Source organism: Desmodus rotundus, chromosome 3 (genome assembly GCF_022682495.2).
Source record: "Desmodus rotundus isolate HL8 chromosome 3, HLdesRot8A.1, whole genome shotgun sequence".
NCBI lineage: Eukaryota > Metazoa > Chordata > Mammalia > Chiroptera > Phyllostomidae > Desmodus > Desmodus rotundus.
Genome location: NC_071389.1, coordinates 108,151,969 through 108,179,719, shown reverse-complemented (window position 1 = coordinate 108,179,719; position 27,751 = coordinate 108,151,969). Strand labels below are relative to the sequence as shown.

Genomic DNA, 27,751 nt, shown 5'->3' with positions numbered 1-27,751 from the left:
CCATGTGATGTCCATTTCTCTGATTCTGTTCCTGTTCTAGTTGTTTGCTTAGTTTTTGTTTTTGTTGTCTTTTCTTTTAGGTTCGTTTGTTGATAGTTATGAGTTTGTTGTCATTTACTGTTCATAGTTTTTGATCTTCTTTTTCTTAGGTAAGTCCCTTTAACATTTCATATGATAATGGCTTGGTAATGATGAACTCCTTGAAATTGACCTTATCTGGGAAGCACTTGATCTGCCCTTCCATTCTAAATGAGAGCTTTGCTGGATAGAGTAATCTTGGATGTAGGTCTTTGCCTTTCATGACTTGGAATACTTCTTTCTAGGCCCTTCTTGACTGCAAGGTTTCTTTTGAGAAATCAGCTGATAGCCTTATGGGAACTCCTTTACAGGTAACTCCCTTCTTACCTCTTGCTTCTTTTAGGATTCTCTCTTTATCTTTAATCTTGGGTAACTTAATGATGATGTGCCTTGGTGTGTTCCTCCTTGGGTCTAACTTCTTTGGGACTCTCTGGGCTTCCTGGAAGTCTATTTCCTTCACCAGATTGGGGAAGATCTCCTTCATTATTTGTTCAAATAAGTTTTCAATTTCTTGCTGTTGTTCTTCTCCTTCTGGCACCACTATAATTTGGATATTGGAACATTCAAAGTTGTCCCAGAGGTTCCAAAGCCTCTCTACATTTTTTTGAATTCTTATTTCTTCATTCTGTTCTGGTTGGATGTTTATTTCTTCCTTTTGTTCCAAATCATTTCTTTTTTTAAAATTTTTATTGTTATTCAATTACAGTTGTATGCCTTTTCTCCCCATCCCTCCACTCCATCCATGTGTCCTTTACAGTAGTTCCTGTAATCCCCTCTCCTCACTGTCCCCTCCCCACTCTCCCCTGGCCATTGTTAGATTGTTCTTAACTTCAATGTCTCTGGTTATATTTTGTTTGCTTTTTTCTTTTGTTCATTATGTTCCAGTTAAAGGTGAGATCATACAGTATTTGTTCCTCACCACCTGGCTTATTTCACTTAGCATAATGCTCTCCAGTTCTATCCATGCTGTTGCAAAGGGTATAAGCTCCTTCTTTCTCTCTGCTGCATAGAATTCCATTGTGTAAATATACCATAGTTTTTGGATCCACTCATTTGCTGATGGGCACTTAGGTTGCTTCCAGTACTTGGCTATTATAAATTGTGCTGCTATGAACATTGGGGTACATAGGTTCTTTTGGATTGGTGTTTCAGGGCTCTTAGGGTATAATCCTAGCAGCAGAATTGCTGGGTCAAGGTCAGAGTGGCCAACATAAACAAATCAACAAACAAATGTTGGAGAGGATGCGGAGAAAAGGGAACCCTAGTGCACTGTTCGTGGGAATGCAGACTGGTGAGGCCATTGTGGAAAACAGCATGGAATTTCCTCAGAAAACTAAAAATGGAACTGCCCTTTGACCCAGCAATTCCAAATCATTTCTTTGAGTCCTGGTTTCCTTCCTGTCATTGTGGTTCCCTGAATATTTTGCTTTATTTCATTTTGGGTATCTTTCATTTGTTTTTTTCATTTTTTAACCAAGCTCAATCAGTTCTGTGGGCATTTTGATTACCAGGGCTTTAAACTATCCATCAGATAGGTTGGCTCTCTCCTCATTGCTTAGTTTTCTTTCTGAAGTTTTGCTCTGTTCTTTCATTTTGGCCCTATTTCTTTGGTCAGGGCACCTGATAATTATAAGGGGGCAAGGCCTTAGGTATTCACCAGGGCAGGGCAACCCTCCTTGCTGCACTGCAGTGCTGCTTGTGGGGGAGGGGCCAGAGAGGGAACAGTGTGGCTTGCCTGCTCAGCTCTAGCCCACTTTCCAAGGAACTCTCATGCGAGACTGGGAGTTTCTCCCACTGCAGCAATCTCCATAGTCCACAGCCAGCTCTGAGTCTCAGTTTTCCCTTAGGTGAGCACCGCCTGCACAGCCCGCAACCTCCCCGCAGCCAGCCCCACCCGCACAGTCCACTGCCTCACCGTGGGCTCTCTCCATCTGCCGCCTTACCAGTCTGGTTGTTCTTTTTGACTGTTTAATTCTGTGGTTGTCGGGAGTTCCATGCAGTTTGATTTTCTGGCACTTCTGGTTTACTGATTTTAGATTGGTTGTTATCCTCCTTCTGGTTGTGCAAGGAAGTGAAGGGTTTCTACCTACGCCTCCATCTTGGCTGGAACTGACATTAACATTTTATATACTTGCTTTATCATATATTTACCCATCTTTCCCTCCATTTTGTCTTTTCCTACACTTCAAAGTATACTGCACAGGTCAGTACACTTCTTTTTAAATATTATAGCAAGCATATCATTAACTAAATTCAATGTTTGTTTACATTTCTCTTTGATGTAAAATCCACATACAAAAAAACTGCACATATCTTAAGTGTATATGCATTGAGTTTCTAACAAATGCATACACATCCATGTAACACAAATCTCTATTAAAATATAGAACATAATCCTCACTCCATAAAGTTCCCTCACATCCCCTCTAACCACTATTCTGATTTTTTTCCATCACAGATTAGTTTTGCCCATTGTAGAATATCGTGCAAATGGAAGCAAAGAGTATGTTACTCTTGGATAAGACTTCTTTTATTTAGCATGTTTGGAGATTCACCCCTGCTGTGGTATATACTAGTAGTTCGTTTCCATTGCTCTGCAGTATCCCACTGTATCATGCTACTTATTGATGGACAACTGGGCTGTTTTCAGCTTTTGGAGATTATGAATAAAAGCTTATATATTCATTCTTGTACAAGCCTTTCAATAAACATATGTTTTCATTTCTCTTAAGTAAATACCTAAAAGTGGAAAGGTTGGGCTACAGGTCAGGTATATGCTTTAGTTTGGTAAAAAACTACCAGACCTTTCTCAAAGTGGTTGTATCACTTTATGTTCCCAAGAAGAATATATGAGTTCTCGTTGGTCTACATTCTTGCCAACATTTAATGTTGTCAGCCTTTTAAATTTTAACCAATGTTATAGGTAATCAATTAACATTTTAATTATTTATGAATTACAACTATTTATAAGAAGATTATTATAGCAGAAGAATAACTGCATGACATAAAATATAGGGCCTTAAGAAAAAATACAGTATTATAGGTAAATTTTATATATAATTTTTAAATAAAATTTCTTCCACTTTCTAGAAGTCACATGGTTGAGACTATACTTTCACTTACTGTCTTATGAAATAATTACGCTGGCAAATTATTAGCACAGTTACTTGGAAAGCTGGTGTCAAAGTACTAACTTCTTTCTGGTCATTTCTTACTACTTGATAACATCAATAATTTATGGCTTACTTAACAATACATAATTTAGGATCAATAATATGAACTGAAAGACATTTGTTTAACAGAATATTATCAAAGTCTCCCTTTAAAATATAATTCCTGTTTTCTACACTAAAAGAATTTCATCACCTTTCCATACATTAGCTACAATTCTACCTTTCCATTTTGGAATTGTAATTAAGGTCTTTCAATTAAGTTCTGGGGGAACAAGAACAACCAATGATGCCACCACTTAAAATTTAAAAAAAAACAAAACCCACACATTTTTGTATAATTGTAACATTTGAATTAGCTTGTAAAAGCAGCACAACCATCCTAGAAATCACTGGTTGAGTATCTTATGACCATTTCCAATAGGGTATGACTATTATTAAATATAATAGGCATTCAATATATTTTTGACATTCAATATATTTTTTACATTTTTACTTTTTTAATTGTATTTTTCCCATTGCCATCAACATTATATTAGTTTCAGGCATACAACATTATGTTTAGACACATCCATAATTTATGAAGTGATCCCCCAGATAAATCTAGTACCCACCTGGCACCACATATAGTTATTACAATATTATTGCCTATATTCCCTATGCTCTAATTTAAATCCTCATGACTGTTTTGTAACTACCAGCTGTACTTCTTCCTATCTTCACATTTTTTTTACCCAGCCCCTCTGCCCTCTCATCTGGCAACCATCAGTTTGTTCTACCTATCTATCAGTCTATTTCTGGTTTGTCTGTTGTTCATTTATATTGTTGTTTAGATTCCACATAAAGTAAAATCATATCTTTCAGCACTTGTCTTTCTCTGTCTGACTTAATTTACTTAGCATAATACCCTTCAGGTCCATCCATGTTGTTGCAAATGGTTAAGATTTCATTCTTTCTATGTCCAAGTAATATTCCATTGTGTATATGTATCTTCCTTATCCAACTGTCTATTGATGAGAACTTAGGTTGCTTCCATATCTTGTCTATTGTAAATAATGCTATAATGAACAGAGATGCACAAATCTTTTCCAATTAGTATTTTAGATTTCTTCAGATAAATACCCAGGTGGTTCTATTTTTAATTTTTTGTGGCACCTCCATAATATTTTCCATAATAGCTGCACCAATCTACAATCCTACTAACAGTGGACAAAGTTCCCCTTTTCTCCACATTCTTGCCCAAACTTGTGGATATATGCACAACACCCACTCTGAGAGGTATGAAATGATAGCTCATTGTGGTTTTGTGTCACTCTGATGATTAGTGACATTGAGCATCTTTTCATACACCCATTGCCCATCTGTATGTTAGGTCCTCTGGCATGATTTTTTGGGGTGTTGCCTTGTATGCATTCTTGCCAAAATTTGAATATTAACCCTTTACTGGATGTGTGATTGGCAAATATCTTCTCCCAATTGGTTGGTTGTCTTTTCATTTTGTTGATGATTTCCTTTGCTGTGTAAAAACTTTTTAATTTGATGTAGTCCTATTTATCTTTACTTTTATTTCCCTCACCCAAGGAGATATATGAACAAAAACATTACTAAGAGTGATGTCAAAGAGTTTACTGCCTATGTTTTCTTCTAGGAGTTTTATAGTTTTAAGCCTTACATTTAAGTCTTTAATCCACATTGAGTTTATACTTGCACTGTATATGGTGTAAGGAAGGTGGTCTAGTTTCATTTCTTTGCATGTATCTGTCCAGTTTTCCCAATACCATTTTTTGGATAGACGTCTTTACTCTATTGTACAGGGTGGGCAAAGGTAGGCTTACAGTTGTTTGGGAAAACACATGCAGGTTATAATTATTACAATAGCTTTACTAACTCAAAAGAATGTCACAGTGGCACAGTATACGTAGGTACAATCTCATAAGTGCTCAAATTGCCTGGCTTCATTACTGACACATTCTTGTAATCTACTTGCTATATTCAAGAGCACTCTGACAGAGTTTTTTTTTTTTTTTTTTAAAGATTTTATTTAGTTTTAGACAGAGGGGATGGGAGGGAGAAAGAGAGGGAGACAAACATCAGTGTGTGGTTGCCTCTACTGTGCCCCCCACTGGGGACCTGGACTGCAACCCAGGCATGTGCCCTGACTGGGAATTGAACCTGCAACCCTTTGGTTCACAGGCCAGTGCTCAGTCCACTGAGCCACACCAGCCAGGGCTTGACAGAGTTCTTACCTACTTTGCCCAACAGTGTATGTTCTAGCCTCCTAGGTCATAGATTAATTGACCATATAAGTGTGGGTTTATTTCTGGGCTCTCTATTCTGTTCCATTGATCTATGTGTGTTTTTATGACATTTTAAATACTATACACTTATAGAATAGTTTGATACCAGGTAACGTGATACCTCCAATTCTGTTCTTTCTAAAGATTGCTTTGGCTATTCTGGATCTTTTATGATTCCACAAAAATTTTAGGATTATTTGTTCTAGTTTTGTGAGAAATGCCATTGGTATTTCATAGGGATTGCATTGAGTCTATAGATTACTTTGGGTAGTACAAACATTTAAACAATTTTAATTCTTATCCATAGACAGGGTATATGATTCCATTTATTTGTATCTTCTTCAATTTCTTTCTTTAATATCTTATAATTTTCTAAGCACAGGTCTTGTATCTCCTTGGTTAAATTTATTTCTGGATATTTTTTGATCAATTGTATATGGGATTATTTTCTTAATTTCTCTTTCTGCTAGTACATTAGTGGTGTATAAAAATGCAATGAATTTGTACATATTAATTTTATGTTCTCCTATTTTACTGATTCATTTATCAATTGTAGTAGTATTTTAGAGGAAACTTTAGGATTCTCTCTCTATAGTATCATGTCATTGGCAAATAATGACAGTTTTACTTCTTCCTTCTCAATTTGTATGCTGTTATCTCTTTTTCTTGTCTGATTGCTATGGATAAAACTTCCAGTACTATGTTGAATAAAAGTGGTGTAAACAGATATCCTTGTTTCTGGTCTTAAGGAAAATTCTTTTCCTTGTTGAGTATGACGTTAGTTGTGGGTTTGTCATAAATGGCCTTTAGAGTCAAACCTTGGTTCTTGAATGTCTCCCATCTTGAACAATTTGGTTCTCCATCAAGTTGTTCATGGAAAAATGTTTTGCTTGTGGATCAAAACTTAGGTTCCTGACCCGATAACACTTTCACACTGATACCTGTACGAGTATCATCACACATCTCTCAGGTGACAAAGGACAGAATGTGAAAGTAAGAGTCAGTTTACCACTAAACCTCATGTTGTTAACATCTCAGGAAGTTGTGTTGTGAATATTTGTGTGTGTGTTTTTGCTTTTGTTGATGCTTATTATTAAATATGTACAGTAAGTCACTATGGATCCTACGAAAGTTAGTGATAACAGCAAGGTGGAAAGGAAAGTTGTGAGAACAATGATAGAACTTTAAAAAGAAATAATTGCAAAGCATGACACAGGTGTTCACCTGTTTGATCTGGTTACCAAGTATAAAGAGGCAAAAATGATGATTGGCACCATTTTAAAACATAAAGAGGCCATCAAGAATGCTGATGTTGCTAAGGGTGTGAAAGTGCTCACAAAACAACAATCACAAGCAATTGAAAGGCAGAAAAGTTGTTGTTATTCTGGATAAACAAAATGCAGGTAGTTGGTGATAGCACTTTGGAAGCAATGATATAGGAAAAAGTAAAGATTCTTCACATTGACCTCCTAAAAGACACCCTTGGAATGAGTGCTGAAAGTGATTTGTTTAAGGCTAGTAGGAGGTGGCTTGATAAATATAAGAAAAGAAGTGGCACTCATAGTATAATGAAGCATGGGGAGGCTGCCAGTTCTAACAAAGTAGCCACTGATATAATTTCGTGACAATATTTCAAGAGTACATGAATGCCGAGTGATCTGTTCCCCAACAAGTGCTCAATTATAATGAGGCAGGTCCCTAGTGGAAGAAAATGCCAAAGAGGACCCACATCACACAGGAGGAGAAATCATTGCCAGGACACAAGCCAATGAAGGACAGGCCAATGTTATTGTTGTGTGAGAATTCAAGTGGGGGCTTTATATGGAAGCTTCTACTCATCTACCATTCTGAAAACCCATGAGTTTTCAAGAAAAATAATGTCATGAAAAACAAGATGAATGTGATATGGAGGGCTAATAGCAAAGCTTGGGTAACCAGACAATTTTAAATTTTATTCAGTGGGTTAATGAAGTGTTTGCCCCAAGTATGAAGAAATACCTCCAGGAAAAACAACTGCCACTAAGGACATTAAAAGAATATAATGTACAATGCTACTGCCTACCCTCCAAGCTTGGAGGCCGAGTTGGTGGAGTAGTAGTACAGTTTCATCACTGTTAGGTTCTGCCACCCAACACAACTCCTCTTGACCAGCCCATGGACCAATAGGTCATTTCTAATTTTAAGAAACTCTACACAAAGGCACTGTTTCAGGTGTTTTGAGGTGACCCCTGAAGCTAATTTAACCCTCATGGAGTTCTGGAAGGAACATTTTAATATCCTCACTTACTTGAGGCTCATAGACAAAGTGTGGGGGGAAGTACCTTCCAGGAGCATGCAATCAGCGTGTTAGAAATTGTGGTCTGAGTCTGCTGCTGAAAGAGTCTTTGAGGATGAGTCTATATTTGTTGTGGAGGACACTGTCTCTGGGCAAATCCACGGGCTTGGAGGTGGATGATGATGAGATGGAGGAGTTGGTGGATGAACTCCCTGACCTTCAGAGGGAGCAGCAACAGATGGAAGCCGAGGAGCTTTCTTCAGAGGAGGAGGGAAGGGAAGATATTCCTATTTCACTAATCAAGGAAAAGCTTAGGAAATGGGGAGAAAATGCTAAGTTTTATTGATAAATATCACCTTGACAACTAAGTAGCAAACTGTGTAATAAGCTTGTTCACTGACAATGCAGTATTTCACTTGAGGCAACTGTTAAAACACAGGCAAAAACAAACATCATTGGATTGGCTTTAAGTGAGACAGGCCCAGTGAGCCTGAAGCAAGTTCTAGTGGAACAGAGGCAAAAGAAAGAACCCAGAACAGCTACCTGATGTTTTTTATGAAAGGGGACTACCCTTCCAAACAGTAACATCCCTCCATCCCTCTTTTCCACATTCACTCATCAACAGCTCTAACGTTAAAGGTTAAGTTCTAGTGTGTACATAAATTTTCCTATTTTTACTGTATACTTCCTTTTTGTTAAATTTTCATGCACATTTCATCTCCTTTTTGTTTTGGAAGTGTTTATTTATAGGTTAAACAGTACACTAGACATGTACTGTATGTAAGAAAGGTTAAAACGGAATCATTTGGGGATCTGGAATGGATTAATTAAACTTACATTATTTCTAATGGGAATAATAATTCAGATTTTGAACAAATTGTTTCTGAAACAGCCATCTAGAATGAATTAAGTTCAAAAACTGAGGTTTCACTGTACTGTTGAGGTATGTTCCCTCTATTACACTTTGCTGAGAGTTTTTATCATAAATGGATGCTGGATTTTTTTCAAATGCTTTTTCTGCATCTATTTATATAACCATATGATTTTTATCCTATTTTGTTTATGTAGTGCATCACTTTTAATTAATTTGTGGATACTGAGCTAACTTGGCATCAGTATCACAAAAATAAATCTCACTTGATCATGGTGTATGATCTTTTTAATGTATTGTTGAATTTGGTTTGCTACTATTTTGTTGAGGATATTTGCATCTATGTTCATTAGGGATATTAGCCTATAATTTTCTTTTTTTGTAATGTCTTTGTCTGGTTTCAGAATCAGGATACTCTTCTACAGGAAGCTTACATGCTGCTGCCGCCATGTCTCAAGTGATTCCTGAGAAGTCAGAGCGCATTTTGTGAGTATTCAACAGCAATATCGACAGCCATGGAAAACAGCATTTACTATCACTGCAATTAAAGGTATGGGGCAAAGATACACTCCAGAGGTATTGAAAAAGGCAGACATCAACGTCACCAAGAGGATGGGAGAGCTCACAGAGGATGAGGTGGAATGTGTGATCACTATCGTGAAGAATCCATGACAGTACAAAATTCCAGACTGGTTCTTAAACAGACAGAAGAATATGAAGGATGAAAATACAGCCTGGTCCTGGCCAAAGGTTTGGACAACAAGCTTCAGGAAGATCTGGAGCAGCTGAAGAAGATGTGGATCCACAGAGGGCTGTGCCACTTCTGAGGTCTTCATGTTCGAGGCCAGCACACCAAGACCACCAGCCGCCAAGGCTGCACTGGAGTTGTGTCCAAGAAATAAACCTGTAGGCTCTTTATGCTAATAAACAGTTTACATATCTAAAAAAAAAAAAAAAAGATTAGGGTAATAGTGTCCTCATAAAATGACCTCCTCATGAATTTTTACATAGTTTGAGATAGACAGGTATTAATTCTTCATAGAATGTTTGGTAAAATTCACCTGTAAAGCCAGAACTTCTGTTTGCAGGGAATTTTTGATTACTGATTCAGTGGTATCATTAGTAGTTATTGATCTATTCAGATTTTCTGTTCTTTCTTAATTCAGTCTTGGAAGATTGTACAATATGTTTCTAAGAATTTATCCATTTCTTCCAGAGTGTTCAACTTGTTGGCAAATAGTTGTTCACAGTATTTTTTTATAATCCTTTGTATTTCTGTGGTTTAGTAGTCATGTTTCCTCTTTCATTTCTGATCTCACTTATTTGAGTCCTCTCTCTTTTTCTCTTGATGAGTTTGGTTAAGTTTTGTTAATTTTGTTTATCTTTTCAAAGACCAGCTCTTAGTTTCATTGATCTTTTGATTTTTTTTTGGTTCTGTTTTGTTTATTCCCACTGATATTTATTATTTCCTTCCTTCTACTCACTTTGGGTTTTGTTTATTGTTCTTTTTCTAGTTTGTTTAGGTGTGAAGTTGCATTGTTTGAGATTTGTTTCTTGAGGTAGGCCTGTAATGCTATGAATTTTGTTCTACATAGAACTGCTTTCACTGTGTCCCATAGATTTTGGGTCATGTTTTCATTTTTATTTGTCTCAAGCTATCTTTTGATTTCTTCCTTGATTTCATTGTTAATCCATTCATTATTTAGCAGCATGTTATTTAGCAGCCAAGTATTTGTGTGTTTTTCAGTTTTCTTCTTGCAATTGATTTCTAGTTTCTTAACATTGTGGTTAGAGAAGATTCTGATATGACTTCAATTTTCTTAAATTTATGGAAACTTGTTTTGTCATTCATCCTCAAAAATGTTCCATGTACACTTGAAAGGAATATATATTCTGCTGCTTTGGGGTGAAATACTCTAAAAATACCAGTTAAGTAAATCTGGTCCAATGTCATTTAAGGCTGCTGTTTCCTTGTTGATTTCTGTCTAAATGCTCTACCCATTGATGTCAATAGGGTGTTAAAGTCCCCTACAATTACATATTACTGTCAATATATTTCTTTATATCCACCAATGTTTGCTTTATGAATTTAGGTGCTCCTAGGCTGGGTACGTAAATGTTTATAAGGGTTATATCCTCTTGTTGGATTCGTCCCTTTACCATCACGTAGTATTCTTTGTCTCTTGTTATAGCCTTTGTTTTAAAGGCTATTTTGTCTGATATAAGTATCGCTACACTACCTTTTTTTGTTTGTTTCATTTGCATGAAACATTTTTTTCCGTTTCTTTACTTTCAGTCTGTTTCTTTGGATTTGGGATGGGTCTTTGGTAGACAGCATATGTGTGGGTCTTGTTTTCTTATCCATTCAATAACTCTGTCTTTTGATTGGAATATTTAATCCATTTACATTTAAAGTGATTATTGATAGGTTATATCGTCATTTTATTAAGTCATAATTATATATTTTCTTCTTTAAAAATTCTCTTTAACATTTTTTTGTAACACTGTTTTCGTGATGATGAATTCCTTTAGCTTTCATTTGTCTGGGAAGCACTTTATCTCATCTTCAGTTTTAAATCCTTGCTGAGTAGAGTAATCTTAGTTGTTGGTCCTTGCTTTTCATCACTTTGAACACTTCGTGTCTATTCCTCCTGGCCTGCGAAGCTTCTGTTGAGAAATTAGCTGACAGTCTTACAGGAACTCCCTTGTAGGTAACTAACTGCTTCTCTCTTGCTGCTTTTAAGATTCTCCCTTTGTCTTTAACCTTTGGCATTTTCATTATGATGTGGCTTGATGTGGGCCTCTTTGGGTTCATCTTGTTTGGAACTCTGTGCTTCCTGGGATATATTTTCTTATACATTCTATGTGTCTAATTCCTTTACCAGGTTAGGGGAGTTTTCAGTCATTATTTCATTAAACAGATTTCAAACCCTTGCCCTCTCTCCTTCTGCTACTCAAATAGTGACATGCTTGATGTTGTCTCAGAGGCCCCTTAAACTACTTTCATTTTTTTAATTCATTTTTCCACTACCTTGCCTTCCAAATCACTGATTCAATCCTCTGCTTCATTTATTCCAGTGTTGAGTCTTTCTAATGTATTCTTCATTTCTGACTGGTTCTTTTTTATGGTTTCTGTCTTTATGCTTACTATCTTTTTGCCGAAGTTCTTTCTCTACGTTCTTTGAGCATCCTAATAACCAGTGTTTTAAAAGGCGAAACATTTATGCCATCTGAAGAGAAACCAGAGTATAATAACCAGTGTTTTAAACTCTGTATCTGGTAGATTGCTTGCCTCCATTTTGTTTAATTCTTTTTCTTGAGTTTTCTCCTGTTCCTTCATTTGTTACATGGTTCTTTGTCTCCTCATTTTGGCTGCTTCTCTGAGTTTGTTTGTATGTATTGTATTAGGTAGATCTGCTTTGTCTCCCACTCTTGGTAAGATGGCCTTATACAGTAGGTGTCCTATTGGACCAGTGGTTCAGTTTCTCTAGTCACCTGACCTGGGTGCTCCAGGAGTGTCCCTTGTATGGATTGTGTGTGCCTTCCTATTATAGTTGAGCCTTGATAGCTATTTGCTCATCATGGGTGGAGTTGACCCTCAGGCTAACTGGCTGTGAGGACTGGCCACAACCACAGCATGAGGTAACCCCACAGAGTGGGATTCACCCTAGAGGGTCTCTGGTGCCTGCCAAGATCACCCTGTGGGTGTGCTGTTTGTAGAAATAATCAGGTGGTGCTCTATTATAATCTGAGACTGGCCACCAGTATGTTGGTTTTGTGGCCTCTTGGGAGGGAACCTGGTGCAGGCTCAGGTCATTTGCTGCCTGTGCTTGGCCCAGGGCCAACTGGTAAGAATTACAAAGTGATCCACTGTTGGTAGCTGCCTGTGCTGGGCCCAGAAGTGCATGGAAGAAGCCAAACTGCAACTAGAGGCTGGCTACTACCTGCACCCGGCTTGGGGCCGCTCAGCAAAAGGCACAGGGCACATCGAGACAAGCTGCACCTGCCCAGGAGTTGCAGACCTTGTTGAGCTTATAAGAAAGCCTATAGTGCAGGCCAAGGCTGTCCATGAGGCACAGCCTCTGAAAACAGCCAAGGGCAGTGTGTGAGTTGGATGGAGTGGTATCTCAGGGAGTCACTTGGGTGGGATGAGTGTGTTCAACAGGTTAATGCAGATTCAGATATGGCACCTGCCACCCCTATAAGCTTTCTTGAGGGAGGGTTCAACACAGGGACAATGGTGGCCTTCACCCTGAAGCCACACAATTCAGTTTCTCTCTGTATGTCTCTGGTGCCTTTGAAGCTGCTTTCCTTTTGCTGGAACCCAAGGTGAATTCCTGTGAGTGAGTCTGTGAATGGGCCCTTTAATAAGAACCCTGGGATTCCAGTGGTCCTCTGTCTTATTGGGACAGAATCCCCACGGATTTTCACATTTAGCTGCCAGCACTGGAGCCCCGTGATGGGGAGCCTGGTGTGGAGCTGCGAACCCTTTCTCCTCAGGAGGGAACCTCTGTAGCCAAGATATCCCTCCTAATTCTCAACTGCTACTCATGGGTATGGGACCAGCCTGTTTCATATCTCCACCCTCCTACCAGTCTCAAAGTGGCCTCTACTTTACGTCCTTAGTTATAGGAATTCTGGACAGCTAGTCTTCAGGTGGTTCTCCAGACTGAGTGCTCTATAATTCAGTTGTAATTTTGATGTAGTTATGGAAGAAGGCAAGCACAGCATTTACCTGCTCCACCATCTTGACTGGAACCCCAAGAAACAATTACTATTAAACCCCTTTACCCTTTCAAACATTGTACCACCGAAGCTCTAAGACCAGTAGCCAAAATTAAACAAGCAAGAAGTTGAAACATTGTGTTAAGAATACCACTATTCCTTTCTCCGGGTTTAACAGAGCGAGATAGATAATAGATGGTCATATGATAGGTAGACAGGAAGAAAGACAGATATGGCAAGCAATCAGCTTTTCCCCTTTAGACTTTATGATTTAAAACCATGATTTCTATGGGAAACGGTATGGTGGTGCCTCATAAAAATAAGATTAGAGTTACCTTATGACCCAGCAATCCCTCTTCTCAGCATGTACCTAAAAAAAAAATCAAAAACATTTATTCAGAAAGATATATGTACCCCTACGTCATCACAGCACTATTTACAGAGGCTAAGACATAGAAACAATCAAAGTATCCCTCAACAGAGGACTGGATAAAGAAGATGTGGTACATATATACAATGAAATAGTACTCAGCCATAAGAAATGATGAAATACTGCCATTTGTGACAACACAGATGGACCTTGAGAATATTATGCTAAGCAAAGTAAGTCAGTCAGAAAAAGTTAAGAACCATATGAATTCACTCATATGTGGGATATAAAACTGAAAACTCATAGACACAGACAGACAACAGCATGGTGGTTAGCAGAGGGAAGAGGGTGAGGGGGTGGAAAAGGGTGAAGGGGGCCAAATATATAATGACAGAACATGATTTGACTTTGGCTGGTGGGCACACAATGCAATATATAGATCATGTATCATAGAAATGCACACCTGAAACCTATATGACCCTATGAACCCATGTCACCCCAATAAATGTAATTAAAAAAAAAGAATGTCCTAGGGCAGAAAGAGAAAAAAATCATGGATAGTTATGATAAATGTAGCAGTCTTAAATGAGTCTCTAAAAACAAACATGGTTAATATGTAAGAATGTCCCTACAGAAATGTATGACCTAAACTAATCCTGAAAGGTATAGAGAGACCAGGCTAAATGAAAAATCAGAATAAAATCAATAAAACCATGATTTCTATAAAATCATTCAACTGTGTTATCACAAAACAATCCCACTGAGTATTTTTTTTGTTTTGTTTTGAAAACCCATCTTGCTATGAGTCCTAGAAAAGGATGGCCTTTACCTGAGGAACCTGCCTCTTTGTTGGTCAACTCTATGGTTTAAGCTAAAATGACCTTTAAAGTCCTTTTCAGCAAGAAGGAAGAAAACAATTAAGACTCTATCAGAACTTTATCTTTTCCGAGAAACCACTCTGTAAAGAGTAATGGTTTTTAGATCATATAGGTCTGACTTTTTATCATAGGTGGCTACTGTATCTTGTCCAAATTGTTTATTCCTGAAATGCAACATCCGACCTCACAGGATTACCGTGACAATAGGTTGCTGAATGAAACCTACAGCTGCTAACAGAGTGAAGCCACAGAGCAATCAACTCAAACGGCAGTTACTACAATGATTAATATTAGCAGTTCCATAATTCTGCCATCTACATTTCACAACCAAAAGGAAGGCAGTGTATAACAGTGAAAATATGAAATCCTTCTAGGGTGATACTCAAAAATTACCAAAAACAACTTACCTTTTTCCCCGTACACTGTAAAATGTGTACACTGTGATGAACACTGTAAAATGCACCAAGACACTTTCAATTAGCAAGCAGACCTGTTAATCAAGTAATTTTTAATTCAGCATAATTTGTACCATAATATTTCCTAATAACCAAGCTTTTTGGCAAAGTTTAAAATTTCCAAACAGGTATTTTCCCATGGCTGTACTATACTTGCTAAATCAAAGAAACCTAGTAAATGTTCCATTTTCTCTTAAGTTATCATAAAAATGACTAAATTAATTTTTGTCATGTTTAGCATTCTCTTTGGAAAGAATACACATTAGGGTCATGATTTATAGGGTTAAAAAAAGTTCAAATAATATAATCATAGTCATCAGAGGAAATCTCCACAAAATATGTTCATGTGTTCTTTAAGGGATAAATATTTTTTAAGGTAATGTAATTCAGTGAGATCAGCAAACAAATGAAAGGTGACTAAGTCAAATTTCAAAAAAAGACTAACAAATTAAATAAATTTTAAGCTAATTTAAGTCAAGGTACAGAACAGTTTGTGTTTCAAAATCTCTAAATAAATATGCATGAGTTCCTATGCACAAAATACACCCAGAAGGAAATATAAAAACTAAGTGCAGTTGACTCTGGAGGCATTGGATGGCCAGGGCAAAGGAGCGGGAGTGAGACTGGTTTTTCATTAGGTATCTATCCATTTGTACAGAATGACCTGTATGTGTGTGAGATTATCCCATGGTGGGATCACAGACAAAAGGAAATAAAGTAGGAAGTAGAAAGCAGCCAAGGTTGGTTCCTATATAAGTAATTAGAAAGCAAAGCAAACAAACAAGAAGTCCACATCAAAAATAAAAACAATTTTATGGAACACTAAAAATGAAGTAGTATGCCCAAAACAATGCTTTTCTTCACTGCTTCATCTTTGTTTCAAAACTAAATAAATCACAAGTGTAAATATTATGTTTACCTACAAAGTGACTTCATATCATAAAAAATGGGAGAAATGCTGTACAATTAGTATCTTTTTGCAAGAAACACACAGTTTATACCTATTCTATTCAAACACATTGGAATGTCCAATGTTGTAACACATTTCCAAGAATCAATTTAACATACAGCTGTAATAACATCAGGACAAACAAATTTGTGTTTTCTTATATTTGCTTACACTACTGCTGTGTAAGAGAATTCTGCTATCACATTTTTTGTTTCTAAAAATGTACCACAACATCAGCTGATGAGTCATGGGTCACACTCCAAATTCTTATCTACTAAAGAAAGCAGGGCACAAGTCTTACCCATCAGTTGTAAAGCCTGGGAATCAGCTAAGCCACAAATCAGGAATTCTTTGTTTTTTAAGAATATTTTATTGATTATGCTACTACAGTTTCCCCAATTTTTTCCTCACCTTTATCCTCCCTCCACCCCTCAGCCCTCCAGCCTTCCCCCCCACCTTAGTTCATGTCTTTATTAGTTGACAGATGGTATTTTTTTTGAAGAGATGTGAGAAACTTCAAAAAACCCTGCAAATTCCATAAGGGTTGATAAAATTATTTTCCCTTGGTCCCTCTCCTAATACCTGATAGAGTTTAATTTTTCTTAATTCAGAACATATGAATAGTACGTAGTTTTGGGATAGTGACAGGTATAAACTCAACAAACTCCCAGCTTCAAGAAAAGCCTAAATGATTTTCTATGTGCCTTACTTCTCTTAATCCCTGTCTACTTTTGCTATTTAGCTGTTTCACTGAGTAAGAAATCTCCAGGAGAGAGTACAAAAGGGCAAGAAACAAAGATGGCAGTGGGTGTTTCTTCTTAGCAGTATTAGTTAAAAGGTTCCCTGGTGAAGAAGACAAATAGCTGAAAGGAACTCTGGTGGTGACCAGCTGTTGATTTAATCACCAGTACTACAGACTTGAGATCTGCCTATATAGTCTTATTTTCTTTCAGGCATTGGTCATTAGACTCTTCATTAATTTGCTTACCTGTTTATTGTTTATGCTCCTGACCCCTAGCATGCAAACTTCCTAAGAACAGAGATCCCTCTCATCTAATTCACTGGTTCATTTTCACCATTGAAACAGTGCCTGGTATATTACAGACAATCAACAACTATCCAGTGGGAAAAAAAGATAATCATACACCTATCTGCCTCAGGACTTGCAAAGTCACAAAAGTGCTGAAATTTGTTTTCACTTGAGACTATGCTTTACCTATAATTTATAGTAATAAGCTTTTGCCTTGCCACAAGACTCTCCATGCTTAAGTTCTATCATTTAAATATCATATTTGTGTTGAAATACAGCAACTGTAATGAAACTGGAATCTGACTAGTCTCAATTTCTGAGACCAAGAATTTCTGTAAGCCACGTTCATATCCCAAATATCTAGAATGATATACAATACAGAGTAGTCAAATATTTGTTGAATAAATGTTGTATTAAAAGAATTATAACTGGTGGAATCATTTGTAATTTTTATTTTCTTTGCCTAGTTTAGGATTTATTAAATTTTCTATATTTAGCATGTACTACTTCCATAATTTTCAAAAAAACAATGTTATAAAAAAATCGTATATACCCCTATACCCTCATGTACTTGACAATGTACTCAATAAAGAAAATCAAACAGCTCTGTTACTTGCTGCCCAGGAATTATCAAACAGAAAACTACTATTTAAACTAGAGATTTAACTATTTTAAGAACATTAAGTTTTGTCCTCCAGAAATATATCCTTCCATAAGTCCTAGTACACAGAGAATAATTCTTTGTTTTTTAGTAACAGAACAATTTTCTTTTCAAAAGGTTCAAGTAAACAAAAAAGAACAATTCTTCGTAACAAAGACATAAAGAATACTGCATTGTGAATAAACATTTGAAAAACTACTTTTAATAGCCCATTTTGCTTTCTTCCAGTACCAAGTTTGATTTACTGTCACTGAAGAGCCTATGAATAACAAAAATTCAGTCACATTGTCACATTTAGACTAAAATCATACTGAGCAACTTTATAACACATAAACCTTTCAATAAGAAAAAGTGTTACTACAATATACATTAGTTGAAAGTTGACTTGTCTGAGCCAACTTGTTGTTTAAGAATATACACTTTATCATCTGTATCCTGCAAAATGGATTTATTAAAAACACTTTTTTTAGCTGTTTCTGTAAATAGCTACAATAAAAAAATCCAGACTCAGAGAATAAGTCCTGGAAAGTGTCTCAATGTTATCGATTATATACCATCAAAGGTAGAAAAATTCAAATGTGCTGATAAATGTCCTCTATATACCTGGAAAAAGAATAGGTCAGAGAGCCAGAAAAATTACATCTATTTTTAACAAACTCTGAAAATAGTCTATTGAAGTATCAATTATCTCATCAATAATGAAAGCATAAAGCCTAAAATAAGAGAAATTAATGAGGTTAATAAATATTTCATGTGAGTTCTAATTGCTATGGATACTTTGGAAATCTTATTAAATGTCCCTGACAGAACGGTCTTGAAAGAGATGCCCAGCAACTGCTGACCACGTGCATGACATACTTAGTAGCAGAGGCAGAGGACGCAATCACATGCACATCACGTACCTGACTTCTTCCCGATCATTTTACTTTTTCGCTTCAGCTAACCCTAGACTATTGATGCTTCCATATTGGTGTCTCACAACTACAAGAAACTAAAAGGACACGGAAATTTACACTAGAATATACTATTCAGTACCATTTGAGAACTGTTTCCTAGCCTAATTACTACCCTCAATCCCTACAAATTAAAACTGTTCTATATATTTCAGATCTCCCTATCTTGTTTCCACAAGGAAGGTCTCAGAAATACGTTATATATTTTATTTGGCCTTGGCTGGTGTGGCTCATTTGGTTGGAGTGTTGTCTCATATACCTGAAGGTTGCCGGTTCAATTCCCTGTTAAGGCACATGCCTAAGTTGTAGGTTTGATCCCTGGCCAGGGTGCATGCAGGAGGCAAAATGGATTAAAGACCTCAGCATAAGACATGAAGCTACAAAACTCCTAGAAGAAAAGATTGGGGAAAGTGTTATGACATTGGATTTAGCAAAGATATTTCACTAAAAGCACAGGTAACAAAAGCAAAAACAGACATTGGACTATATCAAACTTAAACTTCACATCCAAGGACACGATCAACTAAGTGCAAAGGGAACCTACAGAATGGGAAAAAATATTTGTAAATAACAAATCTCATAAGGGATTCATATCCAGAATATATAAAGAAATCCTACAAATCAACAACAAAAATCATGTAACCCAATTTCAAAACAGGCCAAAAACTTAAGGAGACATTCTCCAAAGATGATAGACAAATGGCTCACAAGCATGATGAGAAGGTGCTTAATGCAAATTAAAACTATGCAAATTATATGCACATGCAGCTTTTCCCAGGCAGCTGTTGAAGATGGCGGAGGGGCAGGTCCTGGTGTTCGATGGCCAAGGCCATCTCCTGGGCCGCCTGGCAGCCATCGTAGCCAAGCAGGTGCTGCTGGGCTGGAAGGTGGCGGTGGTGTGCTGTGAAGGCATCACCGTTTCTGGCAATTTCTACAGACACAAGTTGAAGTACCTGGCTTTCCTCCATAAGCAGATGAACACCAATCCATCGCGTGGCCCTTACCACTTTTGAGTCCCCAGCCGCATCTTTTGGCTGAACCTGTGAGGCAAGCTGCCCCACAAGACCAAGCGAGGCCAGGCTGCATTGGACCGCCTCCAGGTGTTTGATAGGATCCCACCACCCTATGACAAGAAAAAGCGAATGGTGGTCTCTGCAGCCCTCAAGGTGGTGCGTCTGAAGGCCACACGGAAGTCTGCCTACCTGGGGTGCCTGGCCCATGAGGTCGGCTGGAAGTACCAGGCCAGGCAGTGAGGTCAGCCAGAAGGTTGGCCTATTTTGAAATTGGGTTATTTGATTTTTGTTGTTGATTTGTAGGATTTCTTTATATACTCTGGATATGAATCCCTTATGAGATTTGTTATTTACAAATATTTTTTCCCATTCTGTAGGTTCCCTTGCACTTAGTTGATCGTGTCCTTGGATGTGAAGTTTAAGTTTGATACAGGCACGCTGGAGGAGAAGAGGAAGGAGAAGGCTAAGATCCATTACCGGAAGAAAATGCAGCTCACGAGGCTACGGAAACAGGCCGAAAAGAACTTGGAGAAGAAAACTGACAGATACACAGAGGTCCTCAAGACCCATGGACTCCTAGTCTAAGCCCAATAAAATTGACTCTTAATTCCTCAAAAAAATAAATAAAATAAAATAAATGCATATGCAAATTAAATGATATCACCTCATACCTATTAAGATGGCTACTGTAAAGAAAAACAACAAAAGAAAATTATAAGGTTTCATAAGAATGTAGAGAAATTGGAACCCTTATGCACTGTTAGTGAGACCACAAAATAGTGCAGCTGCTATGGGCAACAGTACAGAGGTTCTCAAGAAATTAAAAAAAGAACTACCATATGATCCAACAATCCCACTTCCTGATATATAATGGAAAGAATTTAAAGCAGGGTCTCAAAGAAATTTCCACACCCATGTTCATAGCAGCACTATTCACAACAGCCATGAGGGGAAAGCAACCCAAATGTTCATGGAAGGGCAAATGGATAAATAAAATGTCTATTCCAAAGTATAAATACAATGGAACATTATTCAGCCTTCAAAAGGAAAAAATCCTGCCACAACATGGATAAACCTTGAGACCATCAAACTAAATGAAATAAGCCAGACATAAAAAAAGACAAATACTGTATGATTTCACTTATATGTCTAAAGTTAATCAAATCCACAGAAGCAGAAAACAGAAGGGCGATTACCAGGGTTAAGTGGAGGAGAAGTGAGGAGTTGTGTTTAATGGGTGCAGAGTTTTGCCAGATGAAAACATTGTTAAGATTTGTTGCACAACAATGTGAATACACTTTTTAACACTACTGAACAATACACTTAAAAATGGTTAAGATGGTACATTTTGTTACATGTTTTTTACCATCACAACAAAAAAACTGAAGCATGTAAAATATTTTTCTGTTAAATTATTTTGATAAGATTCCTCTTACTTTATCCACTGAAAATTTAGCATCTGTATTGAGATATGCTGTAAGTATAAAACATAAACAATTTCAAATACTTAATATAAAAACATCAAATATCTTAATAATTTTATACTGACTATATGTTAATACATTTTGAATACATTGCTTTAAATAAAATATTTTGTTATGCTTCAAGAACAGTAACTTGAGAAGAATGTGGGGTTAATGGAGCTTTGTTGTATAAGGTTTAAGATTGGAGGTATTTATAGGCTGGTGTGAAAAAGCCAGCAGGGAGAAAGGGATTAAAGACAGAAGGGAGTTAATTAATAAAGCCTTTACTGAAAGAGCCTTTGAAGGATCAGATCAAGGGCACATGTGGAAAAGTTAGCCTTCAACAGATCTGAGACTGATAAAGTTGAGGAGGGGAGGCACAGAAATCTGAAACACCAAACCAGATCATCATGAAGTGACCAGATTATTTGCAGACTGTAGAAGTGGGGGTTGGATAAAGGGTCTGTAAATAATGAAAGTTTGGAATAATACATGAGTGATGAAGAACAACATCCTTATTAGAGTCAAGAAGGCCCATACGATCTGGCCCTGTCTGCCTCTCGACCTCATCCCTGGCCAATCTCTCCCAGCTCTCTCACCAGTTTCCCACCCTCCTTTGAAGTGCCATCCACCTCTGACTGCTGCCTCTGAGGAGGGTCTGCCTGTTCAACACCTACTCAGCCAGATATATCTGTTCAAAGCCAACCTTCTCAGGGAAGGCTTCAGCAACACCCTGCTCCCCAGACAGCACCCTATGCCATCACTGTCCAACAGAACTAGAATGTGAGCCACATGCCATTTTAAATGTTCTAGTAGCCATATTTTAAAAATAAAACTACTGAATGAGTTTTAATATTTTATTTAACCTAATATATTATCATTTCATATATAAAAATATTGAGTATTTTACCTTTGGGGGGTATAATGTCTTCAAAATCTCATGTGTATTTTTGACTTACAGCACATCTCAGTTGGGACGAGCCAAATTTCAGTAGCCACACGTGCTAGTGAGTAGTACTGGACAACACAACCCCGTACAATTTTTCAAAGCACTTACCATATTTTGTAACTACAATCTGTACTAATATTTGATAAGTGTCCATCTCCTCTAGATTATAAGCTCTACGAGGATGCTCCATTATTCTTAGCTCAATGCGAGAGCACTAGTTGATGGAGGGGAATGAAGGAAGGGTTGTCTGAGAGAGAATTACTTGAACTGAGGGTCCACACTTTTAATGGTGCTACCAAAGCAACTCAGGGAGAAAAGCAGAGTTAACTAGAGAAGTTTTCCGGCAGGCACAGCACAAAAACAAGTTCAAGACAGGCAAAGGTGCCAGTGAGAATGCTTAACAAAGGATTGCAAACTGGACAGGGAAGACCTCAAGGCCATTAAATGTTAATACAACAGGTAACAGGAGGTGGGATGGAAAAAAGGACTGGCAAAATGACTCTGTCAAGTGGAAGGGTGCTGTAATATAAAGTGTGGGTATGGGGGATCTGGAAGGATAGGAGGCTGTGGTCAGAGAACAGGATATAGGATTAGGACATATAATTAAAGATTTCCTTTGTGGAAATTTGAGGGAATGTTAAAATATAGCAGAAGTGAAAGTCACTAGAGTTGAGGAGCTAAGGTACTAAAAGTCAAGTGTATTAGTCACCCTACTGCAAATGCTTAACTCTTTGACTGAATGTCTTTTTTAAGATCTCAAATTCCACAAGGGCAAAGACAATCTTTTGTGTTCCACACAGCCCAGTGCTGATAACATCGTAGATATTCCTTGAATATAATTCAAAGGTATAGGTATTTCTTGAATATAATTACACTGGAAGTCAAAGCTCAAACATTAAGATCATGTGGAAGAAAAGTCACAATAAAATAATGAAATAAGTAAGATATATGTGAAGGACTCCAACTGATTTGTTCAATAATTATTTATGCACTTTAACTGAACAGTATTAAGAATTCTGATAAAGGATTAATTTTTCAGTTTGGTGACTAAATCTCAATACTTCCTAGACTGACTTAACTTTTATCTATAAACAAAGTAATGGCCAACAGAGCCTTTGAAAGCTTTGTTATAGCTACACATACCTTGTTTTACATAAGATATAGTTCCTCATAAATTGGTTATAAACATTCTTTACAGTGGCCCCTATTACAAACTTTAGGCAATTTGTTATTTAAAAGAACTCTAACACTGTGCTTTTAATAAAGAAAAAATATAGAGTTCCAGCTAACATGAAGGCATAGGTAGAAACCCTTCCCTTCCTTGCACAACCAAAAGGAGAATAACAACCAATTAAAATCAATAAACAACCAAAAGCGCCAGAAAATCACACTGCATGGAACCCCAACAACCAAGGAATTAAAGAAACAGTCAGCCAGCTCAAACAGACCGGTAAGGCAGCAGACCATGTGGGCCAGCTCAGAAAATCCGAGGTGGGATGGTGGACCAGGCTGGAGGCTGGATGCGGCCAGGCAGTGGGCTGTGCAGGGCGGGTTGTGCCAGGGAGGCTGACTGAAGGGGAAACTGAGACTCAGAGGTGAGTGCATACTACTGCGGTGGATGCTGGTGGGAGACTCCCAGTCTCAAATGAAAGTCCATTGGAAACTGTGAAAAAGAGAAGGAGAGCTACACTGTTCCCTCTCTGGCCCTTCCCCCAAAGGCAGGCAACCCAGGTGAATACCTAAGGCCCCGCCCCCTTACAACTTATCAGGTGTGCCAAGACAAGGAAATATGGCCCAAATGAAGAATAGAGCAAAACCTCAGAAAGAAAACTAAGCAATGAGGAGATAGCCAATCTGACTGATGGAGAATTTAAAGCCCTGGTAATCAAAATGCCCACAGAACTGACTGAGCTTGGTTGAAAAATGAAAAAACAAATGAAGGATACCCAAAGTGAAATAAAGCAAAATATTCAGGGAACCAACAGTGACAGAAAGGAAACCAGGACTCAAAGAAATGATTTGGAACAAAAGGAAGAAATAAACATCCAACCGGAACAAAATGAAGAAACAAGAATTCAAAAAAGTAAAGAGAGGCTTTGGAACTTCTGGGACAACTTGAAATGTCCCAATATCTGAATTATAGGGGTGCCAGAAGGAGAACAACAGCAAGAAATTGAAAACTTATTTGAACAAATAATGAAGGAGATCTTCCCCAATCTGGTGAAGGAAAGAGACTTCCAGGAAGTTCAGGAAGCTCAGAGAGTCCCAAAGAAGTTGGACCCAAGGAGGAACACACCAAGGCACATCATCATTAAGTTACCCAAGATTAAAGATAAAGAGAGAATCCTAAAAGAAGCAAGAGGTAAGAAGGGAGTTACCTGTAAAGGAGTTCCCATAAGGCTATCAGCTGATTTCTCAAAAGAAACCTTGTAGGCAAGAAGGGCCTAGAAAGAAGTATTCCAAGTCATGAAAGGCAAAGACCTACATCCAAGATTACTGTATCCAGCAAAGCTCTCATTTAGAATGGAAAGGCAGATCAAGTGCTTCCCAGATAAGGTCAATTTCAAGGAGTTCATCATTACCAAGCCATTATCATATGAAATGTTAAAGGGACTTACCTAAGAAAAAGAAGATCAAAAACTATGAACAGTAAATGATAACAAACTCACAACTATCAACAAACGAACCTAAAAGAAAAGACAAACAACGAAAACAAAAACTAAGCAAACAACTAGAACAGGAACAGAATCAGAGAAATGGACATCACATGGAGGGATTTCAGTGGGGAGAAGGAAGGGAGGAATGGGGGGAAAGGTACAGGGAAGAAGAAGCATAATTAGTAGGCATAAAATAGATGGGGAGAGAGAAAAATGGTATAGGAAACAGAGGACTCAAAGAACTTATATATACAACCCATGGGCATGAACTAAAGGAGGGGGAATGCTGGAGGGTTGGGTGGGGTAGGGATGAGGGGGTAAAGGGGAAAAATTGGGAAAACTGTAATAGCATAATCTATGAAAAATACTTAAAAAATAAATAAATCAAAAAAAGGAAAAAAGACAACTTCCTTTGTTTTACATATGACAGTGGTTATGTTTTCAAATGGACACTCCTGTTTACAGTATACTTATATATATGAGCACATATGTATACTACATATATAATAGTACCCTTGCACATGTAGTATATATAGTCATACTTTTACTTGTCTGTTACCTAAGTTCTGCATTTGTTTCTATTTCTCATATCTCTTAGTCCAATTTTTAGAAAAAAAATCATTTTTCCACCACATAATTTCTGTACTGACGGATTCCAATTATCAGAAGTAATAGTTCTAAATCTTTAGCCTGGAAAATAAAGGTGTGAAGTATGCCTAAGCCTCTCTGCCACAATACTTTTGCTCTTTTCTTTTCAGCTTTTCTTATCAAGACTTCAGAGAATCCACTCTGGAGTTCTGTTAATACCCAAGAGAGGACAGAGTTACAATGCAGGTATTGTCAGTTCCACTCTGCAGGAAGCAATATCCCTATACAAGTCTGTTCCTCCCTACCACCCCACTATATACATATACATACATATATAGCTTACATGCATACACATACATACACACTTCTTTTTTTCAATCAACACTGCTTCCTAAGTAGAGTGAAACCTATGAAATAAGACCTTTGATTCTTCCAGAAACCTTGTTGGATTTCGATACAGAAAGATGGGGCTGGAGTGAACTTTTGCCCCATATGCAGGGAAAAGTTACCATAAATGGCTCCACATAATAAATAAAAAAGAGATCTGGAGGGGAGGCAATCAAAAAGGAGAGAAGGAGGAGAGGGGGAAAGGCACAGAACCAACTAGATTATATGAGCCTGGAGTTCCCTGTGATGGTGGCAAAAATGCATTTAAAGACAGAGATACCTAATATTCAACATCAACATGCCTGGCACTGCTATAAGCATAAGCCTCACCTCTGCCTCCTCTTACCCCAAAACCGCCATAAAATTTACCACATCCACAAAGTCTTTAGGTGAACTATTTTTTTTTTCCTTTCCATTCTTTCCTAGCTCTTGTTGCACATATCTATCCAACAACGTCATCACAGACATCTCAATCACCCATTAGCATCTTACTGGGGTGGTCCAAAGCTAATTTATCTTCCCTTCCTGGCTTCTACCGTCTACCGTTTTTAACTACTCCTTCTCATATCTTCTAACATTCCATTAGCTCACTAATGTCATCACTAAAGGAACAACTAATATTTATTGAGCACTTGTAATGTGCTAGGCACTCTGCCAAAAGCATTACATGCATAATTTCACTTGATCCTCAAACCCTACTAGACAGGTACTATGCTTACTTCCTAAACATTAGGACACTAAATCTCAGTCAGGATAGTAATTCTAAGGGTTAGTGATAGAATTTAACTCCTGTTCTGATTCTACAGAAAGCTTAACCAGTACACTCCAATACCTCCAGTCATATCGAGTAACTTACCTAGCCCAAGCAATTATTCCCCCTAAATGCCACATCATTTGTACTTCTACTGCCTTACACAGAAAAACAACTTGCATCTACCAGGTCCTTACCATGTGCCAAGTGTTATTCTACGTATACATGTTTTTCCAAGTTTCATCCCCCAAACCCTATGAAATGAAGAACCTAAGGAAAAAAGAGGTTACACAGGGAGAGACAGTGCCAGATTCAAACCCAGACATTGTGCACTGAAAATCCCTGAGCACTCATCACCTATAGTATAACAACCCCTACTTTTGTCTCCCTACCCCCCACCTGGACACCGCCGCCCTCCAGACTGCTGTAGATACTGTTCTGGAATACAAATGCCATCATGACATTCTCCTGATTAAAATAAAGTCCAACTTTGGCAGACAAAATCCTTCATGTTTCTGTTCAAGTCAGTTCAATAAATAATTTAAGTGCCTACTGTAAGCAAGATAAAGTGCTAAATGCTCTGAAATGAGTGATACACCAGCCCCCAACAACTACTACAACCCCAGGCACTGTGCTTTAGCCAGAGTAAACACATGCAGATCTCAGTGCAATGCCCCCGTTAGTCCCTCTGCTCCAAATGCACCTGGCAAAACCTCACCCCAATCTAAAGAGTGGTGCCTAAGTGAGGCCTTCCCTAACAAACTCCAGGCAGAAATGATCCCTCTCTTAAGTTCCCACAGCACTTGGCTCAAATTACTTTCAGAGAGCCAGTGGAATAGAAGTATGGATCAGCTTCCAAATGAGACTATAACAACTTAGGCAAAAGCTGACTCCTGCCATCGATGTCTGGCATGCAGTAGGCACTCTACCATTTGCTGAATGAATAAATAATGAAAAATACCTAACTTGATGAGGAAAGGAGAGAAACAAGATACAGAATTAGGAATGCTAACGCACAAGTGGGCCAAATTAAAAGTAGTGTTTTTCTACTTTGGTTCTGATTTGGCCTACATTTTACCCCTAGGGAAAAACTCACATGTGTGACTTGGACAAACTAAAAAGGCAAAACTTTGTTATTCATTCCGTAACAAAGCTTTGACGGGCCAAAAAGGATACTAGATCAAAGTCCATTTTCAAAGGGGGTATGGAGATGCGAATCAAATCTATCAAA

General features: G+C 37.7%; 1 protein-coding gene and 2 pseudogenes across 14 annotated transcripts in view; 2 read left to right on the top strand and 1 right to left on the bottom strand.

Moving 5' to 3' along the window:
- LNX2 (ligand of numb-protein X 2) overlaps positions 1 to 27,751 on the bottom strand; it is an 86,011-nt gene that overhangs the window by 56,645 nt on the left and 1,615 nt on the right. For 7 of the 14 annotated variants that reach the window (XM_045188125.2, XM_024580813.3, XM_045188126.2 and 4 more), the window contains exon 2: positions 13,752 to 13,786. The exons of 1 other annotated variant lie outside the window; for it this stretch is intronic. The gene's annotated coding sequence lies outside the window, so the exon portion shown is untranslated. Of the gene's footprint in view, positions 1 to 2,021; positions 3,040 to 13,751; positions 13,787 to 15,071; positions 15,115 to 27,751 lie in introns of those variants that run through there. 6 more of the 14 variants (XM_053920749.1, XM_045188124.2, XM_053920747.1 and 3 more) reach the window with 2 other exon arrangements.
- On the top strand, positions 9,140 to 9,623 carry LOC123478758 (small ribosomal subunit protein uS13-like; annotated as a pseudogene).
- Positions 19,491 to 20,336, top strand: LOC112323179 (large ribosomal subunit protein uL13-like; annotated as a pseudogene).